The following is a 22,748-nucleotide window of genomic DNA, read 5'->3' on the forward strand; positions in this document are numbered from 1 at the left end:
CATAAGTACACATATACTATCGATAATCTAGCGTTTATTAGGAAAACGATTCATAAATAGGCCGAAAAAAGACAACGTTTTTGTGTATGCCAGAATATTCCAGTAAATGCCGATTATCACGGAATCTTTATATTTTCCTTGAAAACGAGGGCTTTTCAAAATGCTATAAAACGGAAATGAAGCGATTAAAAAAACAATCCGTTTCGACAACGTTGACTGCACACAAGTCATTGATAAGCGACGGGCAGATTAGACACATAGCCATAATTTAAAACAGAGATTATGCGTTCACAACGCCATCATTGAAGTGGGTGGTGGCATTTAACCACGTTTTTACCATGTTAATGGCCGGTAATCAAAGTGTTAATGGATTTGTGCTGCTTGTGTACAGTGTGTATACGTCTCTTCTATGTACTGATCTTTGTATGTCTGCTTTACCGTATTTTAACGTGTTATTATGTATATAAGGCCTTTGGTCAACTCTGTTGTTTTTAAACATGCTTTATTAAATAAAGTTGACAAAAATGCAGTTCCGACTAAATAAAACAGTTGAATATCTATTATTGCTGCGCGTTCATTATTATATATATTATTGCGAGAGGGCGAACCAACACCAGGGGAGGACTGTGAGGAGAGGCCGGTGCTATATTAAGAACGGGGGCGTTTCTCTGAGCAAGATCAAATTCATGAACGTTTTTACGGTTTATATCCAACTGACGTTAGAGCCATATGAAATCCATTTTTATTATTTTCCAAATTCCATTAATTTTTTTCCCAAATTCCATTTTAATATTTCAGAATTCTGTATTTTGCCTTTTACGCCCATTTTACCATCAGAAATAGTGTCTAATAAGTGGGAATGAATAAATGTCCACAATTTAATAAGATATAACAGTCCATTTAATGTTTTTTAAGTGCTGCAACTCAGAAATACAGTTCAATTTTACACAATATGCTTCAAAATAATATTGTGACAAAATAAAAATACACAAGTGTAAACAAGATACAGCTAGCTACTTTTATCACAATGTCTGTAGCCTAGCTATATCTATTCTATTGTGATGGAATATAGTAATGAATAATTTTATGCACCTTTAGTTTATTTCATTTATAAAGGACAGTGTGTAGGCCTACTGACAATCATTTGCAAATAGATGGGTGCACCAGATTTAGCAAGAAGCTATAATTTCCATAACGTTACATAGCTATTTAAATCAAAATAGTGTCAGTGATTCGCCTCGCCCTCTAGCTGTATCTATTGTGATCACCAGAGATCATCGTTAGAGAGTTGGTGTGTTTTGGGAAGCACAGTCCTTGTTCCTGACATGGTTTTTGAAGTGATCTTCGCACGTGTTTTTGCGGGTCCAGTCCCCACGGTATGATGACAGAATTAGCAAAACACCTTATCGACTGAAGCATAACAGTCATTAGGATACTGCTCTGCTCTGAATTTAGGGCTTATTGCGGAATTTCGTAGCTTCTTGGCGGCGTTAACACAGAAGCAGCGAAACGCTTGGTCACCGCTGTGTTGTGTGTAACACGCAGCGTCCCCCGCCTCCCCGGTCAGTTTGCTTTGCAACAAACGTTCCACCCAAAAACGGAATTTCAGTCCAGATTAGGCCAAATTCTGCAATATTCCACGTTTTGCAGTCGATTCCATTTTTATTGGTAAATTCCGTGATTCCATCCGCGATTCCGTGAACGCGGATTTCATATGGCTCTAACTGACGTTCATACGTGGCAACAATATATTTTCCTCGACATGAAACGTGAAATAATAATGAAACCTCTGGCGCTTCTGTCACCCTACATTATTCAATATCTACCCTGAGGGATGATTTACTATAAAGTGCTATTCAAAAAGGCTAGGTAAACTCTTGACGCTAGAACTCCCGAAATAGTAAGGCCGAAGCCTGTTTTTGGGATTCGAACTTCGTCAGGGTTTTTCGAACGGACATACGAACCTTTGTTTTTAATTAAAAAAAAAGAAAAAAAATCAAAATTATTTTTTAATACTTTTTCTTTTCTTTTTTTTTTAATAAATATCCTGAAACTAAATCCTCAATTTGCATAAAGTGATTCATCTGATTAATTTTTTTTTTTTATTATTAAATCAACTTTCCAGCCCCAGACCCAGCCCAGGGAGAAGCCCCAGCCCAACTAAATCAACTTTCTTTAATGAATATAACTCATCAGTTTTAATACTATAATATTAGTGTAGTCTAATCTTTATCTGCAAATGTGACGAAAAACCCCATTGGTTTAAACAGAATGAATAGGATTTTTTTTTTTTTAAAGTATTAAAAATAGAAACATTTAAATGTTGATTTAGAATTAGGTTCGAAGGTTCGAACGCTCAAACGTTTGGGCTCAGCCCTACGAAATAGCATTAGCATAAGAAGGAAGGTAGGCCAGCTGTAGTTTACATAGCTTGCATACAACTTTGTCTCGAGGTTCCACACGTTGAAGTCCAAAGTATTTCCAAACAGGGTTTATTGCAAATCACTCTTTTCACAACAGAGTTGGATTCTGAACTCTCTGTCATCACACCATGCAGTTGTTGTTGCTCATCTGTTTATCTGTTTACCGTAAGAGAGAGACCACATCAGCCCTGTCCTTGCCTCCCTTCATTGGCTTCCAGTACGGAGTATAACGTTGGATCAATAAACGCGATCGATATTTGGAATGGCGATCAGGAATTGGATTCATCTTTTTGCAGAACATCTGATCTGAGGTAAGGACTCTTATGTTACCAGTTTTCTTCACAGCGTTCACAACGTGTGTGTGTGTGTGTGCGTGTGTGTGTGTGTGTGTGTGTGGCGTTAGGCGCGGCACGAATAAATTATTTTTCAGCCTGCTTTTGTATCGTGCATAAGAACACAAATACTCTCGATAATCTAGCGTTTATTTGAAAACGACTCATAAATCAACCGGAAAATGACAACGTGTTTTGTGTATTCCAGTAAATGGCTATTATCACGGAATCTTTTTTTCTTTCTAGAAATCTCCAAAACTATACTCGTATTCAAAACGGTATAAAACGGAAATGTACCGATGAAAAAACAATCCGTTTCGTACATGTTGACTGCAAGCAAGTCATTGATAAGCGACGGGTGTATTAGACCCATAGCCATAATTTAAGATATAGCTTAACCGCTCGCAAATGTGCTCGTCCTCCCATTGATTAACGTGCTGGCATCCAAGCGATAATTCGTCATATCCGGCCGGCACACAATGTGTTAATGGTCACCCCCCCCTCCTACATCTCAGACCTCCTTATCACCCTGTTCCAACACCAGGTCCCTCAGGTCAGCCGATCAGAGGCTGCTGACAGTCCGGAGGTCTAACCTCAAGCTCAGGGGGGGGCCGTGCCTTTGCTGTCGCAGCCCCTGAACTGTGGAACAGCAGCCCCACCTCCACTAGGCTCCTCGCCCCCTGAACTGTGGAACAGCATCCCCACCTCCACTAGGCTCCTCGCCCCCTGAACTGTGGAACAGCATCCCCACCTCCATTAGGCTCCTCGCCCCCTGAACTGTGGAACAGCATCCCCACCTCCACTAGGCTCCTCTCCCCCTGAACTGTGGAACAGCATCCCCACCTCCACTAGGCTCCTCACCCCCTGAACTGTGGAACAGCATCCCCACCTCCACTAGGCTCCTCTCCCCCTGAACTGTGGAACAGCATCCCCACCTCCACTAGGCTCCTCGCCCCCTGAACTGTGGAACAGCAGCCCCACCTCCACTAGGCTCCTCGCCCCCTGAACTGTGGAACAGCATCCCCACCTCCACTAGGCTCCTCGCCCCCTGAACTGTGGAACAGCATCCCCACCTCCACTAGGCTCCTCGCCCCCTGAACTGTGGAACAGCATCCCCACCTCCATTAGGCTCCTCGCCCCCTGAACTGTGGAACAGCATCCCCACCTCCACTAGGCTCCTCTCCCCCTGAACTGTGGAACAGCATCCCCACCTCCACTAGGCTCCTCACCCCCTGAACTGTGGAACAGCATCCCCACCACCACTAGGCTCCTCTCCCCCTGAACTGTGGAACAGCATCCCCACCTCCACTAGGCTCCTCGCCCCCTGAACTGTGGAACAGCAGCCCCACCTCCACTAGGCTCCTCGCCCCCTGAACTGTGGAACAGCATCCCCACCTCCACTAGGCTCCTCGCCCCCTGAACTGTGGAACAGCATCCCCACCTCCACTAGGCTCCTCTCCCCCTGAACTGTGGAACAGCATCCCCACCTCCACTAGGCTCCTGGCCCCCTGAACTGTGGAACAGCATCCCCACCTCCACTAGGCTCCTCGCCCCCTGAACTGTGGAACAGCATCCCCACCTCCACTAGGCTCCTCGCCCCCTGAACTGTGGAACAGCATCCCCACCTCCACTAGGCTCCTCTCCCCCCTGAACTGTGGAACAGCATCCCCACCTCCACTAGGCTCCTGGCCCCCTGAACTGTGGAACAGCATCCCCACCTCCACTAGGCTCCTCGCCCCCTGAACTGTGGAACAGCATCCCCACCTCCACTAGGCTCCTCGCCCCCTCGACAGATGCCTTCACGTCTAGACTCAAAACCCACTTCTACCTACTAGCCTTTCCAGATGTTCACTGACTCATGCCCTGTTTGCCTGTGTGGCCTCTCCCGTAAAACTGAGCTGTGATTGTGGTTGATGTTGTCTAGATGTATCTACGTGTATCTATCTACCATCTGTACAGCACGTTGGTTGACATGTGTCATGTTTAAATGTGCTCTATAAATAAATCTGATTGATTGATTGATTGTTGTTGTTGTTGTCGATTGTTGCTGTTGGCCCGTTCTTCAGCTCCGCTGGATCAAAGTGCTGTCGCTGTGACACCTGTCCGTCATGCAAATCAGATCGGTGACTGATCGGTATCGGTGGCAAAAGAAAAAGCGTGATCGGGGCCTAACCCTAGAAACGACACTTGAACGTGGAGCGGCCCGACTCACCAGCAGACACTTGAACGGCGGCCCGACTCACCAGCAGACACTTGAACAACGTGGAGCGGCCCGACTCACCAGCAGACACTTGAACGTGGAGCGGCCCGACTCACCAGCAGACACTTGAACGTGGAGCGGCCCGACTCACCAGCAGACACTTGAACAACGTGGAGCGGCCCGACTCACCAGCAGACACTTGAACGTGGAGCGGCCCGACTCACCAGCAGACACTTGAACGTTGGGGGGGGCCCGACTCACCAGCAGACACTTGAACGTTGGGGGGGGGCCCGACTCACCAGCAGACACTTGAACGTTGGGGGGGGGGGCCCGACTCACCAGCAGACACTTGAACGTTGGGGGGGGGCCCGACTCACCAGCAGACACTTGAACGTTGGGGGGGGCCCCGACTCACCAGCAGACACTTGAACGTTGGGGGGGGGCCCCGACTCACCAGCAGACACTTGAACGTTGGGGGGGGGCCCGACTCACCAGCAGACACTTGAACGTTGGGGGGGGGGGCCCCGACTCACCAGCAGACACTTGAACGTTGGGGGGGGGCCCGACTCACCAGCAGACACTTGAACGTTGGGGGGGGCCCGACTCACCAGCAGACACTTGAACGTTGGGGGGGGGCCCGACTCACCAGCAGACACTTGAACGTTGGGGGGGGGGGCCCGACTCACCAGCAGACACTTGAACGTTGGGGGGGGGCCCGACTCACCAGCAGACACTTGAACGTTGGGGGGGGGGGCCCCGACTCACCAGCAGACACTTGAACGTTGGGGGGGGGCCCGACTCACCAGCAGACACTTGAACGTTGGGGGGGGGCCCGACTCACCAGCAGACACTTGAACGTTGGGGGGGGGCCCGACTCACCAGCAGACACTTGAACGTTGGGGGGGGGGGCCCGACTCACCAGCAGACACTTGAACGTTGGGGGGGGGGGGGCCGACTCACCAGCAGACACTTGAACGTTGGGGGGGGGCCCGACTCACCAGCAGACACTTGAACGTTGGGGGGGCCCCGACTCACCAGCAGACACTTGAACGTTGGGGGGGGGGGGCCGACTCACCAGCAGACACTTGAACGTGGAGCGGCCCGACTCACCAGCAGACACTTGAACGTTGGGGGGGGGGCCCGACTCACCAGCAGACACTTGAACGTTGGGGGGGGGGGCCCCGACTCACCAGCAGACACTTGAACGTTGGGGGGGGGGCCCGACTCACCAGCAGACACTTGAACGTTGGGGGGGGGGCCCCGACTCACCAGCAGACACTTGAACGTTGGGGGGGCCCGACTCACCAGCAGACACTTGAACGTTGGGGGGGGGCCCGACTCACCAGCAGACACTTGAACGTTGGGGGGGGGGCCCGACTCACCAGCAGACACTTGAACGTTGGGGGGGGGGCCCGACTCACCAGCAGACACTTGAACGTTGGGGGGGGGCCCCGACTCACCAGCAGACACTTGAACGTTGGGGGGGGGCCCCGACTCACCAGCAGACACTTGAACGTTGGGGGGGGGCCCGACTCACCAGCAGACACTTGAACGTTGGGGGGGGGGGCCCCGACTCACCAGCAGACACTTGAACGTTGGGGGGGGGCCCGACTCACCAGCAGACACTTGAACGTTGGGGGGGGCCCGACTCACCAGCAGACACTTGAACGTTGGGGGGGGGCCCGACTCACCAGCAGACACTTGAACGTTGGGGGGGGGGGGGCCCGACTCACCAGCAGACACTTGAACGTTGGGGGGGGGGGCCCGACTCACCAGCAGACACTTGAACGTTGGGGGGGGGCCCCGACTCACCAGCAGACACTTGAACGTTGGGGGGGGGGGGGCCCGACTCACCAGCAGACACTTGAACGTTGGGGGGGGGCCCGACTCACCAGCAGACACTTGAACGTTGGGGGGGGGGGCCCCGACTCACCAGCAGACACTTGAACGTTGGGGGGGGGCCCGACTCACCAGCAGACACTTGAACGTTGGGGGGGGGGCCCGACTCACCAGCAGACACTTGAACGTTGGGGGGGGGGGGCCGACTCACCAGCAGACACTTGAACGTTGGGGGGGGGCCCGACTCACCAGCAGACACTTGAACGTTGGGGGGGCCCCGACTCACCAGCAGACACTTGAACGTTGGGGGGGGGGGGGGCCGACTCACCAGCAGACACTTGAACGTGGAGCGGCCCGACTCACCAGCAGACACTTGAACGTTGGGGGGGGGCCCGACTCACCAGCAGACACTTGAACGTTGGGGGGGGGCCCGACTCACCAGCAGACACTTGAACGTTGGGGGGGGGGCCCCGACTCACCAGCAGACACTTGAACGTTGGGGGGGGGGCCCGACTCACCAGCAGACACTTGAACGTTGGGGGGGGGGCCCCGACTCACCAGCAGACACTTGAACGTTGGGGGGGCCCGACTCACCAGCAGACACTTGAACGTTGGGGGGGGGCCCGACTCACCAGCAGACACTTGAACGTTGGGGGGGGGCCCGACTCACCAGCAGACACTTGAACAACGTGGAGCGGCCCGACTCACCAGCAGACGCTCGAACAGCTCCAGCACCTCTGCGTCCGTGTGCTCGTGCATCAGGGGGGGGGCCCCGACTCACCAGCAGACGCTCGAACAGCTCCAGCACCTCTGCGTCCGTGTGCTCGTGCATCAGGGGGGGGGCCCCGACTCACCAGCAGACGCTCGAACAGCTCCAGCACCTCTGCGTCCGTGTGCTCGTGCATCAGGGTTAGGGTTAGGGTTGGGGGGGGGCCCCGACTCACCAGCAGACGCTCGAACAGCTCCAGCACCTCCGCGTCCGTGTGCTCGTGCATCAGGGTTAGGGTTAGGGTTGGGGGGGGGCCCGACTCACCAGCAGACACTTGAACGTTGGGGGGGGGGGCCCGACTCACCAGCAGACACTTGAACGTTGGGGGGGGGGGCCCGACTCACCAGCAGACGCTCGAACAGCTCCAGCACCTCCGCGTCCGTGTGCTCGTGCATCAGGGCGCTCTGGGCGCTCAGCTCGTAGTTGGCGGCCGAGGAGTGTCGGTGGCCCTGGGTCTGACCCGGCCGCTCCTTCTCCTTCTTCATCCTCATGCTGGTGAACCTCTCCAGCTGCCGGGGCGGAGGACACAGGGGTCAGGGGTCAGTGTGGGGAGGAGGGGGCAGGGGTCAGTGTGGGGAGGAGGGGGCAGGGGTCAGGGTGGGGAGGAGGGGACAGACAGGGGTCAGGGGTCAGTGTGGGGAGGAGGGGACAGACAGGGGTCAGGGGTCAGTGTGGGGAGGAGGGGGCAGGGGTCAGTGTGGGGAGGAGGGGTCAGGGGTCAGTGTGGGGAGGAGGGGGCAGGAGGTCAGGGGTCAGTGTGGGGAGGAGGGGACAGGAGGTCAGGGGTCAGTGTGGGGAGGAGGGGGCAGACAGGGGTCAGGGGTCAGTGTGGGGAGGAGGGGGCAGGCTTGGTGGGACGTTCTCCTTCTAGCTGCCAAGAGTAGGGCTGTGGCGGTTTGACATTGGCTAATCACCGCAGGATATAACCTTTTAAATATTATAGCTATATCGACATTACTATGATGGCCCATTCAACATCGGGTATCTATCGTTATACTCGTTTTTGGCGTCCAATGTGTTAAGACACGAGAGTTTACCCGCGATCGTGATTAGATAACAATGCTAAGGTCGTAGGCGTCCCGAAACTATTTTAAACATGTTTGATAACGTATCCATTCGTCCCTCAACGTTCCGAAATGTGATAACAGTAGATTTGCCTGCTCCTTTAAGAGTGATGCGTTGTGGGATATATGCTGTAGGTCTGGTCTACGCAAGCAGCCAATAGTCAGTCGCACATCCCCTCTCCAACTTAAAACTAACGTTATTTGAGCGAACATGTAACGTTATTATAACACTATTTTAACGTTAGTGAATGTGAATGCACATACATAGCTAGTTAAATATCACAACTCGTGTCATTGTTCATCATTGGGGGGAAACTAGCCAATAGCTAACGTTATAGATAGGCTAGCTAGCATAATAGCTAACGTTATAAATTGAAAACAAAGCTAACGTTAATATCCAGTTGACATTACAGATCATAATATCCATGATAACGTTTAACGAAGTGAGAGTAGGGGTTAGGGAAACGTTGATGTAGTCACAGAGTGTAGCGGGACGGTAGACTGAGTTGTAAACTGTATGGAAATGTGAAGTTAGCTCATGCTACTGGAAAACGGACGCCTCGTCATTAAATGAAGTTAAAAATGATGACGCCCCTTTTATTTGACCGCGGATCTCGCGGTTGTCTGTTGACTTGACACACCGCGGGATTGCGGTGATGCGGTTATCGCGACAGCCCTAGCCAAGAGTGTCTATAGGTGGCCTGGGTGTTGGGAGGACTGAGGTGATTAGGGGTGTGGGACATGGAGGTGTGGGACATGGAGGTGTGGGACATGGAGGTGTGGGACATGGAGGTGTGAGACATGGAGGTGTGGAGGTGTGAGACATGGAGGTGTGAGACATGGAGGTGTGGGACATGGAGGTGTGGGACATGGAGGTGTGAGACATGGAGGTGTGAGACATGGAGGTGTGGGACATGGAGGTGTGGGACATGGAGGTGTGGGACATGGAGGTGTGAGACATGGAGGTGTGAGACATGGAGGTGTGGGACATGGAGGTGTGGGACATGGAGGTGTGGGACATGGAGGTGTGGGACATGGAGGTGTGGGACATGGAGGTGTGAGACATGGAGGTGTGGAGGTGTGAGACATGGAGGTGTGGGACATGGAGGTGTGAGACATGGAGGTGTGGGACATGGAGGTGTGGGACATGGAGACATGGAGGTGTGGGACATGGAGGTGTGGGACATGGAGACATGGAGGTGTGGGACATGGAGGTGTGGGACATGGAGGTGTGGGACATGGAGACATGGAGGTGTGGGACATGGAGGTGTGGGACATGGAGGTGTGGGACATGGAGACATGGAGGTGTGGGACATGGAGACATGGAGGTGTGGGACATGGAGGGGGACATGGGGACATGGAGGTGTGGGACATGGAGGGGGACATGGAGACATGGAGGGGGACATGGAGACATGGAGGTGTGGGACATGGAGGGGGACATGGAGACATGGAGGGGGACATGGAGGGGGACATGGAGACATGGAGGGGGACATGGAGACATGGAGGGGGACATGGAGACATGGAGACATGGAGGGGGACATGGAGACATGGAGACATGGAGACATGGAGGGGGACATGGAGACATGGAGGGGGACATGGAGACATGGAGGGGGACATGGAGACATGGAGGGGGACATGGAGACATGGAGGGGGACATGGAGACATGGAGGGGGACATGGAGACATGGAGGGGGACATGGAGACATGGAGGGGGACATGGAGACATGGAGGGGGACATGGAGACATGGAGGGGGACATGGAGACATGGAGGGAGACATGGAGACATGGAGGGGGACATGGAGACATGGAGGGAGACATGGAGACATGGAGGGAGACATGGAGACATGGAGGGAGACATGGAGGGGGACATAGAGACATGGAGGGGGACATGGGGACATGGAGGGGGACATGGAGGGGGACATGGGGACATGGAGGGGGACATGGAGACATGGAGACATGGAGACATGGAGGGGGACATGGAGACATGGAGACATGGAGACATGGAGGGGGACATGGAGACATGGAGGGGGACATGGAGACATGGAGGGGGACATGGAGACATGGAGGGGGACATGGAGACATGGAGGGGGACATGGAGGGGGACATGGGGACATGGAGGGGGACATGGAGACATGGAGACATGGAGGGGGACATGGAGACATGGAGGGGGACATGGAGACATGGAGACATGGAGGGGGACATGGAGACATGGAGGGGGACATGGAGACATGGAGACATGGAGGGGGACATGGAGACATGGAGGGGGACATGGAGACATGGAGACATGGAGGGGGACATGGAGACATGGAGGGGGACATGGAGACATGGAGGGGGACATGGAGACATGGAGGGGGACATGGAGACATGGAGACATGGAGACATGGAGGGGGACATGGAGACATGGAGGGGGACATGGAGACATGGAGGGGGACATGGAGACATGGAGACATGGAGACATGGAGGGGGACATGGAGGGGGACATGGGGACATGGAGGGGGACATGGAGACATGGAGGGGGACATGGGGACATGGAGGGGGACATGGAGACATGGAGGGGGACATGGGGACATGGAGGGGGACATGGAGACATGGAGGGGGACATGGGGACATGGAGGGGGACATGGAGACATGGAGGGGGACATGGGGACATGGAGGGGGACATGGAGACATGGAGGGGGACATGGGGACATGGAGGGGGACATGGAGACATGGAGGGGGACATGGGGACATGGAGGGGGACATGGAGACATGGCAGACTTTCACATTAGAGACGAGATGCAATGAAAGGTGAACGTTGGCAGCTCAGGTCATGAGGCACATATAGCCGAAGCACACTGAAGGAATTGCCTTTTGTATAAAAACATTAAGAGATAAATGTAATAAAATAAAAATAATGTAAAAATAATGTTAAAATAATACAAAACAATAATAGAAAATAGAAACAATACAAAATAAAATGATGAGCTCAAAAGCACATAATAGGAGACTTCTGCAAACAGTTACACGCTGAGCCCGCGGTGTCAATATGAGCCTAGCTCTGCGTAGCGTCCATGCCAGGCCTTGCCAGGAGCACCCAGGCTAAATGGATAGTGAAACATGTTTAACTCTGCGACAGACCACCTTATAACTAAGACAGACATGTGTGTGTGGCGGGGGCAGAAAATGGAGCAAAATAAACAAGCTGCATAGGTGGCATAATAAACGTCCCATTATATATAACAGATGTGTGGACTCTGACCATGGCATGTAGCGGAGTCTAATTAATTAATGATTTGACATAGGCCTACTTTTTATCCTCATAAGTACTATTACCCCATCCTCCCAGACGCGGGACGCATCACATTACGACTGTCAAGGACTTTTCCAAGCACTATTTTTCATTTTAAAAGGGCATTTAAAAGGAACCAATTATATTTTAAATGCGGTTTAATTTTTATTTGAATTCCAGGGACTTTTTAAGCACCTTGTTAAAAAATTGGCTGTTTTCAAGGAATTCCAGCCCTTGACTTTTTTTGGGTAAAAAAATCAAGCACTTTAAGCACTTCAAGGACCTTGTGCGAACCCTGTGGGGCTTAGCTTCCGGCTACTCCTTTTTTGGACATGTCTGCTAACGAAATACATTGCTCTTGACTTTTTGTTTATAATTCTTTTTTTTTTATGTTTTTTTTTAATTGTTTTTACATTTAAAAAATGTTTTTGTTGTTATGATTCTTCAGTTTGATACCGTGATTTGTTTGAAGGAATATGAAGAATACATGTTCAAAAAAAACTTTTTCATTCATTCATTATACCTTGGTCTTTTTGCCATTTTATTATAAAACCAGAGACAAGCCTCTCTCTCTAGCGTCCATTACTCGCAACCAGCTGACGGCCCGTTCCGCGGGAGCGCACTGGACTGGAATTTTCCATTGGTTCTCCCAGCCCCCACGTGACCATTTCTAGCATTTCCATTGGCTATAGTGACAGACATAGATAATGATTGTGGAAATACAACAAGTCTACGAAACCACTTACTGAGACATCACCCAGACCGACGTGACATATGCTAAAGCCAATGTTCCAATAAAGAGTACATTCATGTAACTGCTTGAGAGTCAATTCTTAATGTAAACATTGATATTTGTAACAATGCAACATGTTAAGAGGGTTCCTTGAACCATTGAATCGGAAATCAAATCGGGACCTTGTGAATTGGAATCGAATCATTTGGGGAAATCAGTGGCGATACAATTAAATGAAATTAAAGGACTTTCAAGTACTTTCCTAAGCAAAGGATACAATTCACTTTTAAATAGGGACAAAAATCTGATCCTATATGTATGGCCTAAAACCAATTTCCGACAATTAGTTACACTTTAAATAAAATAATTAAATTTCTTGATTCAGAACAATTTCATCATGGATGAACAAAACTTTCAATGCGAATGGTTGATTTGAATTTCAAGGACTTTTTAAGCACCTTGTTAAATTGTTTTGCTGTTTTCAAGGAATTCCAGGCATTGACTATTTTTGGTTTAAAAAAAAATCAAGCACTTTAAGCACTTGTGTGAACCCTGCCAGCCCTAGTGCCTCAGTGTGTGATGTGGTCAAGTGTCCACTATCCTGCAAGCATGCACAACCAGGCAGACCGCGGTGCAAGACAAACAGTGGTACTGCAACCACACAGCCCGGTTAGTACATAGCAGGGCGTGCCGGGCACCCGGTGGGGGGTTAGTGTGCCGGGTGGGAGGGTGGGGGGTGTGCCCGCCGGGTGGAGAAACACAGACAGGACAGGTGGTGCGTGGTGGTGGTGGTGGAGACAGTGGCAACATCTTACCACACCTACCTCGTCAGGGATCCTGAGTTTGAGTTTCTGTATGGGGAATGGACGGACGGACGGATGGATGGTTGGATGGAGAGAGAAAGAGAGGGAGAGAGAGATAGAGGGAGAGAGAGTGAGAGCGAGAGAGAGATAGTTAGAGAGACAGAAAGAAAGGGAGGAAGAGAGAGAGAGAGTGAGAGAAGAGAAAAAGAGAGAGAGAGAGAGAGAGAGAGAGAGAGAGAGAGAGAGAGAGAGAGAGAGAGAGAGAGAGAGAGAGGAGAGAGAGAGAGAGAGGGAGAGAGAGAGAGGGGAGAGAGAGGGAGAGAGAGATAGAGAGGGAGAGAGAGGGAGAGAGAGATAGAGGGGAGAGAGAGAGAGATAGTTAGAGAGACAGAGAAAGGGAGAAAGAGAGAGGGGGGAGAGAAAGAGAGAGGGGGAGAGATATAGAGGGATATATAGAGAAAGGGAGAGAGACAGAGAAAGGGAGAAAGAGAGAGGGGGGAGATAAAGAGAGAGAGAGGGGAGAGAAAGAGAGAGGGGGGAGATAAAGAGAGAGAAGGGGGGGGAGAAAGAGAGAAGGGGGAGGAGAGGGGGAGAGAAGAGAGAGAGGAAGAGAAAGGGATATAGAGGGATAGAGTGAGAGAAGGAGAGAGACAGAAAGAAAGGAGGAAGAGAGAGAGAGAGAGAGAGAGAGAGAGAGAGAGAGAGAGAGAGAGAGAGAGAGAGAGAGAGAGAGAGGAAGAGAAAGCAAAGGCAGAGAAGGGAGGAGAGTGGACATGAACAGGTTGGGGTGGAACGATGTCGGGGAGACGGATGGATGGAGGGATGGAGGGAGAGGAAGAGAAGGAATCAATTAGACAGGAATCAATCGGGAGGGAGTCAAGCGGAGGATTGTCTACAGAGTTCATTATTGATCGGTAGCGGGATAGAAGGGAATCACAGTGACGTAGACGCTACCCGATCCGCTTCATTAAAACACCACCTACTAAAACACATGCAGATCGATGGAGGGTAAATGTCTAGATTGGCCCTCGGGTTACTCTGCGTGATCCAAGTTAATTAAGACATTTCAAAAGGCAATAGTTGACATTAACGTGGCATATCTGGATTTGATCGAACACAGCCTGAGCTAATGACAATCAATGACATTGTGACCGGGCAAATCGGTAAGAGGCTATTTCTTTTTTTTTTCAGTTTGAATGTTTAAGAACAGTTATAGTATCTCTAAATAAAAATAGTAAACGTTTGTTTAAAAAAGCCAGTTTGTGACACCTAGTACCTGACTGCAAAGGTGTTAAAAATGCAGCCAAACTTTAGATTGGATTTTCTAGGTTTAACTAGATTCAAATAAGCATATCGTCTTCAAATATTAGAATCAAATATATCAGATCTCAATGTATGACACATCATTTGAAAGCTTACATTCTGTACTTTCATAATCTGAAAAATTACGAGCGAGACTTGTGCCACGAACTGCTGGGCTCGGTCTGATGGACAAGCTAAAAGCAATTGGTTTTGATAGCTTATCAGTGAGCTGGATGCAATCCTACCTGGAGGGGAGAGAACAGATGGTGGAGGTAAACGGTACTCTATCCCCCCCCCTCACAGTGAGCTGTGGTGTTCCACAAGGAAGCATACTAGGACCGCTACTCTTCCTAATTTATGCAAATGACATGTCGTCAGCCTGTGACTGCAACTTGTTCCTGTTTGCGGACGACTCAGCCCTGCTGGTCTCTGACAAGAACAAGTTGCAGGTTGAAAAAACCCTCAGCACGGAACTAGGCAAAATCTGCATATGGCTCGCTGATAACAAACTATCATTATTACACATGGGCAAAACAGAGTCCATTCTCTTCGGTTCAAATAACAAACTCAGCAAGACCGACGGCTTCTCAGTTACAGTGGGTGACAATATTGTCACAAGGAAAGACGAAATAATTACCTACCTGGGTTCCATCCTAGAGGCTAATCTTTCCTGTGACAAAATGGCATCCAATGTAATAAAAAAAAGTCAACCAACGAACTAGATTCTTGTACCGGATCTCCTCTCTGGTAAACAAGAATACCCTGAAGACTCTGGCAGGAGCACTCATTCAAGGGTACTACGACTATGCGTGCACCTCATGGTACCAAAGCACCTCAAAGGCGCTTAAAACAAAATTACAAACATCACAAAACAAACTGGTCAGACTACTACTTGACCTGAACCCCAGAACCCACCTCACCCCTGCCCACTTTGACAACCTAGGATGGCTTAGAGTAGACGACAGAGTACAGCAACTTGCAATGGGCCTGGTCTACAAGATACACTATACGACCGGGGTACCCATGTACATGTCAAAATACTTCCCAAAGGTCAGTGAATACCACAACCACTACACCAGAGGAAGCTCAACAAATCATGTAAAACCCAGATTCGGCTCAAACAAGGGACTAAACACGTTTCGCAATTATGCCACAACAATGTGGAACGCCCTACCCAAAGCTGTAAAGGAATGTGAATCACTACCCACATTCAAAACCGCTCTTAAAGAGCACCTACGGGAGGCTGCAATTCGAAACTGGCCACCGTAAATGCCCAAAACCCCCACCACCTCCTAATAGACAGTCTCCTCCCCACCGCATGTATATATTCCCTCCCCGCCGTATGTATATTTCTCTCCCACCCACCCACCCCCCTCCTAATGTACAGTCCCCTCCCCATCATATATACTCTGTCAGGATCTAGGGGTAACAGTACTGTATATTTGAATACCGTTTATGTCACAAATGTATCAGTACTAAATACCTATATGTCCCTATTGCCATAAATGTCATGTATGTTGTGTATGTCATAAATGTCTATATGAATTGAAAATGGGAGACCCTGATGGAAACAAGACAAACGTCTTTCTCAGGTCTGCATCCCCTTAACAATTGTATGTATTGAGCCGTACTGTATTGTACCCATTCTGCAATCTGTTAAATAAAGTTTTCATTCATTCATTCATTCATTCATTTCATTCATTCATTCATTCACATTTAGACTCCTGAGAAGTTGTGTTATGGCGACACAAAGTGCAATTGCATATTATGCCCAGAAGGTGTCAGGCTACACTAAATAATGTCCCCCCCCCTGGTGACCGTGGCATCTGTAATGTCACTTTCGAACACCAGGGGGAGCAAATACTCATTTATTTTCACAATATCATAATAAAGCTTGAGGGGGAGAAACTAGAGACAATTTTCAATTCTCAAGACTCCCTTTCAAGTTTAATTTGAAAGGCTTCTCTTACAATAACAGTTGAAGTATATTATGGAGCATAACAGTTACAGTGCAACAGGTCTGAGGTCAGTTATACAGGGGCTCATCCAGGTGAACAATACACTACAACAGTTACAGTATAACAGGTCTGAGGTCAGTTCTACAGGGGCTCATCCAGGTCAACAATACACTACAACAGTTACAGTGTACAGTGTAACAGGCCTGAGGTCAGTTCTACAGGGGCTCATCCAGGTCAACAATACACTACAACAGTTACAGTGTACAGTGTAACAGGCCTGAGGTCAGTTCTACAGGGGCTCATCCAGGTCAACTAGGGATGCACCGATATGAAAATTGGCCGCCGATACCGATACCGATTGTTCAACTAACACTATCGGCCGATACCGATTTTTTAATGAAACTACTGTATATTTGTATGTTTGTATTTGTAGGCCTCTTTACTTACTTAAAAAAAGGAAACATCAAGAAATATGTTTATGGTATCACTATCTCTCTCCCAGTATCGTCTTGCGGCCTGCAGAGGGATACTATTTTCTCAACCAGAGCTTTCAACCAATGCAATGGAACCATTCTTGCGGCCTGCAGCAGGATACTATTCTCTCAACCAGAGCTTTCAACCAATGCAATGGAACCATTTTGATTGACAGTCGATTCGGCCAATTACGCCACACCGGTGACCGCTAGCACCCACCTCCTGCTGTCCTTACCACCAATCGGCAAGCGTTTATAAATTTTTCTACTTCCGGGCATTCTGTTTGCGAGAGCAGAACACACTTAGCTACGTTAGCTGCCCGGCCCGCCGACCGGCGCTCCACGCATGACCAAATGAGACATAATGATTTTACTGCAACAAATGTTATAATAAAACAAAGCCTTTCTATACATTTGTCTGGTTGAAAACTTTATTAACAGATTGCAGAATGTGTAGTTGGGTACGGAATGAGCAAACGGAATGGAACAGCTATGAACGTACTAACGGAGTAATGCCTTGTTTACTGCTATCTTCGGGTAAATAATATGCTTGTTATTGAACGTGTAACACTTCATTTAACAGCAGATACTTTCTTAAATGCCATCTTCCCGAGAGAGGGTGTTGACGTGGGAGTTGTGTTATTAATAGCATTGAACAGCTAACCGAAAGCTAGCGTTAACTATTGTTAAAGGTTTAGCCATAACGTTACCTTGGCTAAAGTTGCGGCTATTCATAATGCAGCAATAATGACTGCAGACCTGCAAGCAAAGTACAGCAAGTTGACAAAGGAGTATTCCAACGCAAATCACATTTTCACCAGTAACGTTAGTCTTGCATCTAATAGCTAATAACGTAGCTACGTTAGCTGCCCGGCCCGCCGACCGGCGCTCCACGCATGACCAAATGAGACATAATGATTTTACTGCAACAAATGTTATAATAAAACAAAGCCTTTCTATACATTTGTCTGGTTGAAAACTTTATTAACAGATTGCAGAATGTGTAGTTGGGTACGGAATGAGCAACGGAATGGAACCGAGCTAATGAACGACTCGGAGTAATGCCTTGCTGCTATGGGTAATAATAATATGCTGATGTTATTGTCCGTGTAACACTAACTATATAAACGCTAATGCCACAAAACGAATGCCTTGTTAATCATAAGTAGTTACTTTGATGCAGTAGATTGTGTGTGTGTGTGTGTGTGGGGGACGGGCGGGGCGTTGTGCAGGTAGATCGCGCGAGTGAACTTTTTTTTTTTGCCTTTTGACGCTACACAAATTGATGGGTATTTATCGGCGACTGCTATCGGCACATTTGAGCTTATCGGCCGATAGGCCGATAGCAGTCAACAAGGCACTTATCGGCCGATACCGATACCCGACCGATATATCGGTGCACCCTAAGGTCAACAATACACTACAACAGTTACAGTGTACAGTGTAACAGGCCTGAGGTCAGTTCTACAGGTGCTCATCCAGGTAAACAATACACTACAACAGAACATCCCCTCTCATCACAGTATCTGACATCTGGGACCAATCAGCAGGCCATAGCCTGAGGGGGGGGGGGGGCAAAGTGTGAGTAACGGGGTCACGGGTCACAACATCAAACACAAAACAGTGCCTTCATTAGACGTCACTTTTAAGAAAACAAGACTGAGACACAAAACCCTACTCAGTCAGGACTAGAAGCAGTTCCACCACACTCTGCTATTCTCCTCTCTCTCTCACCCAGTCTCTCTCTCTTTCTCTCTCTCTTTCTCTCTCACTTTCTCTCACTTCTTCTCTCTCTCACCTCTTCTCTCTCTATTTCTCTCTCACTTTTCTCTCACTTCTTCTCTCTCTCACCTCTTCTCTCTCTCACCCAGTCTCTCTCTATTTCTCTCTCACTTTCTCTCACTTCTTCTCTCTCTCACCTCTTCTCTCTCTCACCTCTCTCTCTCTCACCCAGTCTCTCTCTATTTCTCTCTCACTTCTTCTCTCTCTCACCTCTCTCTCTCTCACCTATTCTCTCTCTATTTCTCCCTCACCTCCTCTCTCTCTCACTTTCTCTCTCTCACCCAGTCTCTCTCTCACCTATTCTCTCTCTATTTCTCCCTCACCTCCTCTCTCTCTCACTTTCTCTCACCTCTTCTCTCTCTCACCTCTCTCTCTCTCACCCAGTCTCTCTCTCACCTATTCTCTCTCCATTTCTCCCTCACCTCCCTCTCTCTCTCTCTCTCTCTCTCACCTCTCTCTCTCTCACCCAGTCTCTCTCTCACCTATTCTCTCTCCATTTCTCCCTCACCTCTCTCTCTAACCCTCTCTCTCTTCTCACTTCTTCTCCTCTCCTCCTCTTCCTATCTCTCTCACTTCTCTCTCTAACCTCCTCTCTCTCACTTTCTCTCATCTCTCTCTCTCTCTCTCTCTCTCTCTCTGCTACAGTTCAGCTAGTGTTACACAGACCAGTCACACAGTAGCGTCTCTGTCCTCCAGTTCATCCCACAGCCAAGACCTACACCTCAGCTCCTCAAGTCTCTCTTTATTTAGGCTCAAGAGCTATTGTGACCTTTACGTGACCTTTCACCAGCCTCACAATCACATAAACATTTAGTTTAGTAGTAGCATCATGCAAAAGGTTTAGCTGCCATCTTTTGCCCTGTATCTCTCTCCTCGCCTCTCGCCTCCTCTCCTCGCGTCTCACCTCCTCTCCTCGCCTCCTCTCCTCGCCTCTCGCCTCCTCTCGCCTCCTCCTCTCGCCTCCTCTCCTCTCCTCTCATCTCCTCTCGCCTCCTCTCCTCTCCTCTCCTCTCCTCGCCTCCTCCTCTCGCCTCCTCTCCTCTCCTCTCCCCCTCTCATCTCCTCTCCTCTCCTCTCCTCTCCTCTCCTCTCCTCTCTCTCCTCTCCTCTCCCACAGAATCACTTGCTATTCACAGACGAGCCCAGGCGAAAGAAAATGCCAATTGTTCTTTGTCACACCCCCCCCCCCCCCCCCCCCCCCCCCATGACCGCCAGGGGAATTCCACGGCTAACAAGGCCCTGTCTAGTTTGATGAAGGAGTACGGATTCCACGCCGATTCAACCCGGAGAGTCAGTTGAGTGAGAGGAAAACAATGCTGTAAGCAGCGACACGGTGTGCTGCACGTATCAATGTATCATCCTCCCTCTCCACCTCCCTCTCCACCTCCCTCTCCTCCTCCACCACCTCCCTCTCCTTCTCCACACCTCCCTCTCCTCCTCCCTCTCCACCTCCCTCTCCTTCTCCACACCTGCCTCTCCTCCTCCACCACCTCCTCCCTCTCCTCCACCTCCCTCTCCACCTCCCTCTCCTTCTCCACACCTCCCTCTCCTTCTCCACACCTCCCTCTCCTCCTCCCTCTCCTTCCCCACCACCTCCTCCACCTCCTCCTCCCTCTCCTCCTCCTCCCTCTCCTCCTCCTCCTCCCTCTCCTCCTCCTCCTCCTCCTCCCTCTCCTCTCCTCCACCCCTCTCCTCCTCCCTCTCCTCCTCCTCCTCCCCCTGTGAGAGGTGAAACAGCAGAGAGCCGGGGCGATGTCCCCAAGACCCAGCAGGGCCCAGAGAGGTTTATCCTGGTGCTGCAGGAGGAGAACAGCCCCCGGGACTCTGTGACCTGCTGCCTGTGAGTTAATGACTCCACCATCCTCCTCTCCACCATCCTCCTCTCCTCCTCCACCTCCCCCTCCTCCCCCTCCTCCTCCATCTCCTCCTCCACCTCCCTCTCCTCCTCCTCCTCCCTCTTCCTCCTCTCCTCCTCCACCTCCCTCTCCTCATCCTCCCTCCTCCATCTCCTCCTCCATCTCCTCCTCCACCTCCCTCTCCTTCTCCATCTCCTCCTCCACCTCCCTCTCCTCCTCCTCCCTCTCCTCCTCCATCTCCTCTCCTCCTCCCTCTCCTCCTCCTCCCCCTCCTCCTCTCCTCCTCCACCTCCTTCTCCTCCTCCTCCTCCTCCCTCTCCACCTCCCTCTCCTCCTCCTCCCTCCTCCCCCTCCTCCTCCTCTCCTCCACCTCCCCTCTCCTCCTCCTCCCTCCTCCCCCTCCTCCTCTCCTCCATCTCCTCATCCACCTCCCTCCTCCCCCTCCTCCTCCATCTCCTCCTCCACCTCCCTCTCCTCCTCCTCCCTCCTCCTCCTCTCCTCCACCTCCCTCTCCTCCTCCTCCCCCCTCATCTCCTCCTCCACCTCCCTCTCCTCCTTCTCCTCCTCTACTCCTCCCTCTCCTCCTCTTCCACCTCCCTATCCTACTCCCTCTCCACCTCCCTCTCCTCCTCCTCCCTCCTCCTCCTCTCCTCTCCTCCTCCTCCTCCTCCTCCCCCTCCTCCTCCTCCACCTCCCTCTCCTCCTCCTCTCCTCCTCCTCCTCCTCCTCTACCTCCCTCTCCTCCTCCTCTACCTCCCTCTCCTCCTCTTCCACCTCCCTATCCTCCTCCTCTCCACCTCCTCTCCTCCTCCTCCCTCCTCCCCCTCCTCCTCCTCCTCCACCTCCCTCTCCTCCTCTTCCACCTCCCTATCCTCCTCCCTCCCCCCCCCCCCTCCTCCCTCATCCTCTCCAAAAACCTCAAATATCAGGGAAAAGTAATGGAATATAATATTAGATGACAGAACATGGACAATTCTTTAGGGCTGTCTTAAATACTTGGAAGCTTCGTTCGATGGCACAAGCTTCGAACATAAATTATTATTTGTTTTGCCTCCAAAATCTTGCGCCTCCATTCCAATGAAACGAAAGTAAGCGGCGCCTCGACTCCACCGCTCTACAACAAGCACGTGGAGATTATCAACAACAAGGACATGTGCAGCAGAGTGAGCAGACATGTCGACGAAGAAGTCATCAGACGTGTGGTTACACTTAATATGCAAAGACAATGCCCAAAAAGCCGAGTGCCAGATATGCCAGAAGAAAATGGCATATCACAACTCTACAAACAACTTTGTCAAATCATCTAAAAAAAAAACGTAAGTATCGTTGTACACGACGGCGACGCCACACAAAACATTAATAAGGCTATGCCTATGCTGCTATGACTAATGTGTTACCAAGTTGGCTAATTTAATTGTAATCATCTGCTTTTGTAGGTGCATTGTCTGATATAATTATAAATTATAAATTATAAATTAAATATAATATAATTGTTTGCTTGATAGACGAAGGTTGCAACATAATTATGTAATGTCATGTCGTTGGCTGTGAGAGCAGCCCCACTGCACCCAGGCAGCGCAGCCGAGTGAAACCTTGTAGGCTGCGTCAGTCACGAAAGGGGCTACTTCTTTAATTAATCCAATCCACTTTATTTATAGAGTCACATTTAAAAACAACAAAGTTTACCAAAGTGCTTGTACAAGTCCCACAACATAAGATATATGTATGTAGTTATGTACAGAGTTGTAGTATTAATATGTACAGTGATACAGGTATAAAGACACTGTGGTAGTAAGTCATACTGGCCAGCAGCGTAACTAGTAAGAGTAGGTAAGAGAAGGTATATATATCAGGGATGTATACGGCATAATGTATAGTATAGTATGTTTCTTTTTTCGTAAGTCTTTTTTTATTTTCCATGTCAGTTGTTAATGTATTTGTATGAGT

General features: G+C 50.0%; 1 pseudogene across 1 annotated transcript in view; it reads right to left on the minus strand.

The window, feature by feature from the left end:
* The window catches only part of LOC311242529 (protein diaphanous homolog 1-like), a 65,267-nt pseudogene that overhangs the window by 39,433 nt on the left and 3,086 nt on the right, over nucleotides 1-22,748 (minus strand). The window contains exons 2-3 of the transcript XR_014620998.1: nucleotides 13,452-13,478; nucleotides 7,908-8,072 (exon numbers count right to left, since the gene is read on the minus strand). The product of XR_014620998.1 is annotated as a protein diaphanous homolog 1-like (transcript). The remainder of the gene's footprint in view (nucleotides 1-7,907; nucleotides 8,073-13,451; nucleotides 13,479-22,748) is intronic.

The sequence above is a fragment of the Notolepis coatsorum genome, assembly GCF_963971535.1.
Source record: "Notolepis coatsorum genome assembly, chromosome: 16".
NCBI lineage: Eukaryota > Metazoa > Chordata > Actinopteri > Aulopiformes > Paralepididae > Notolepis > Notolepis coatsorum.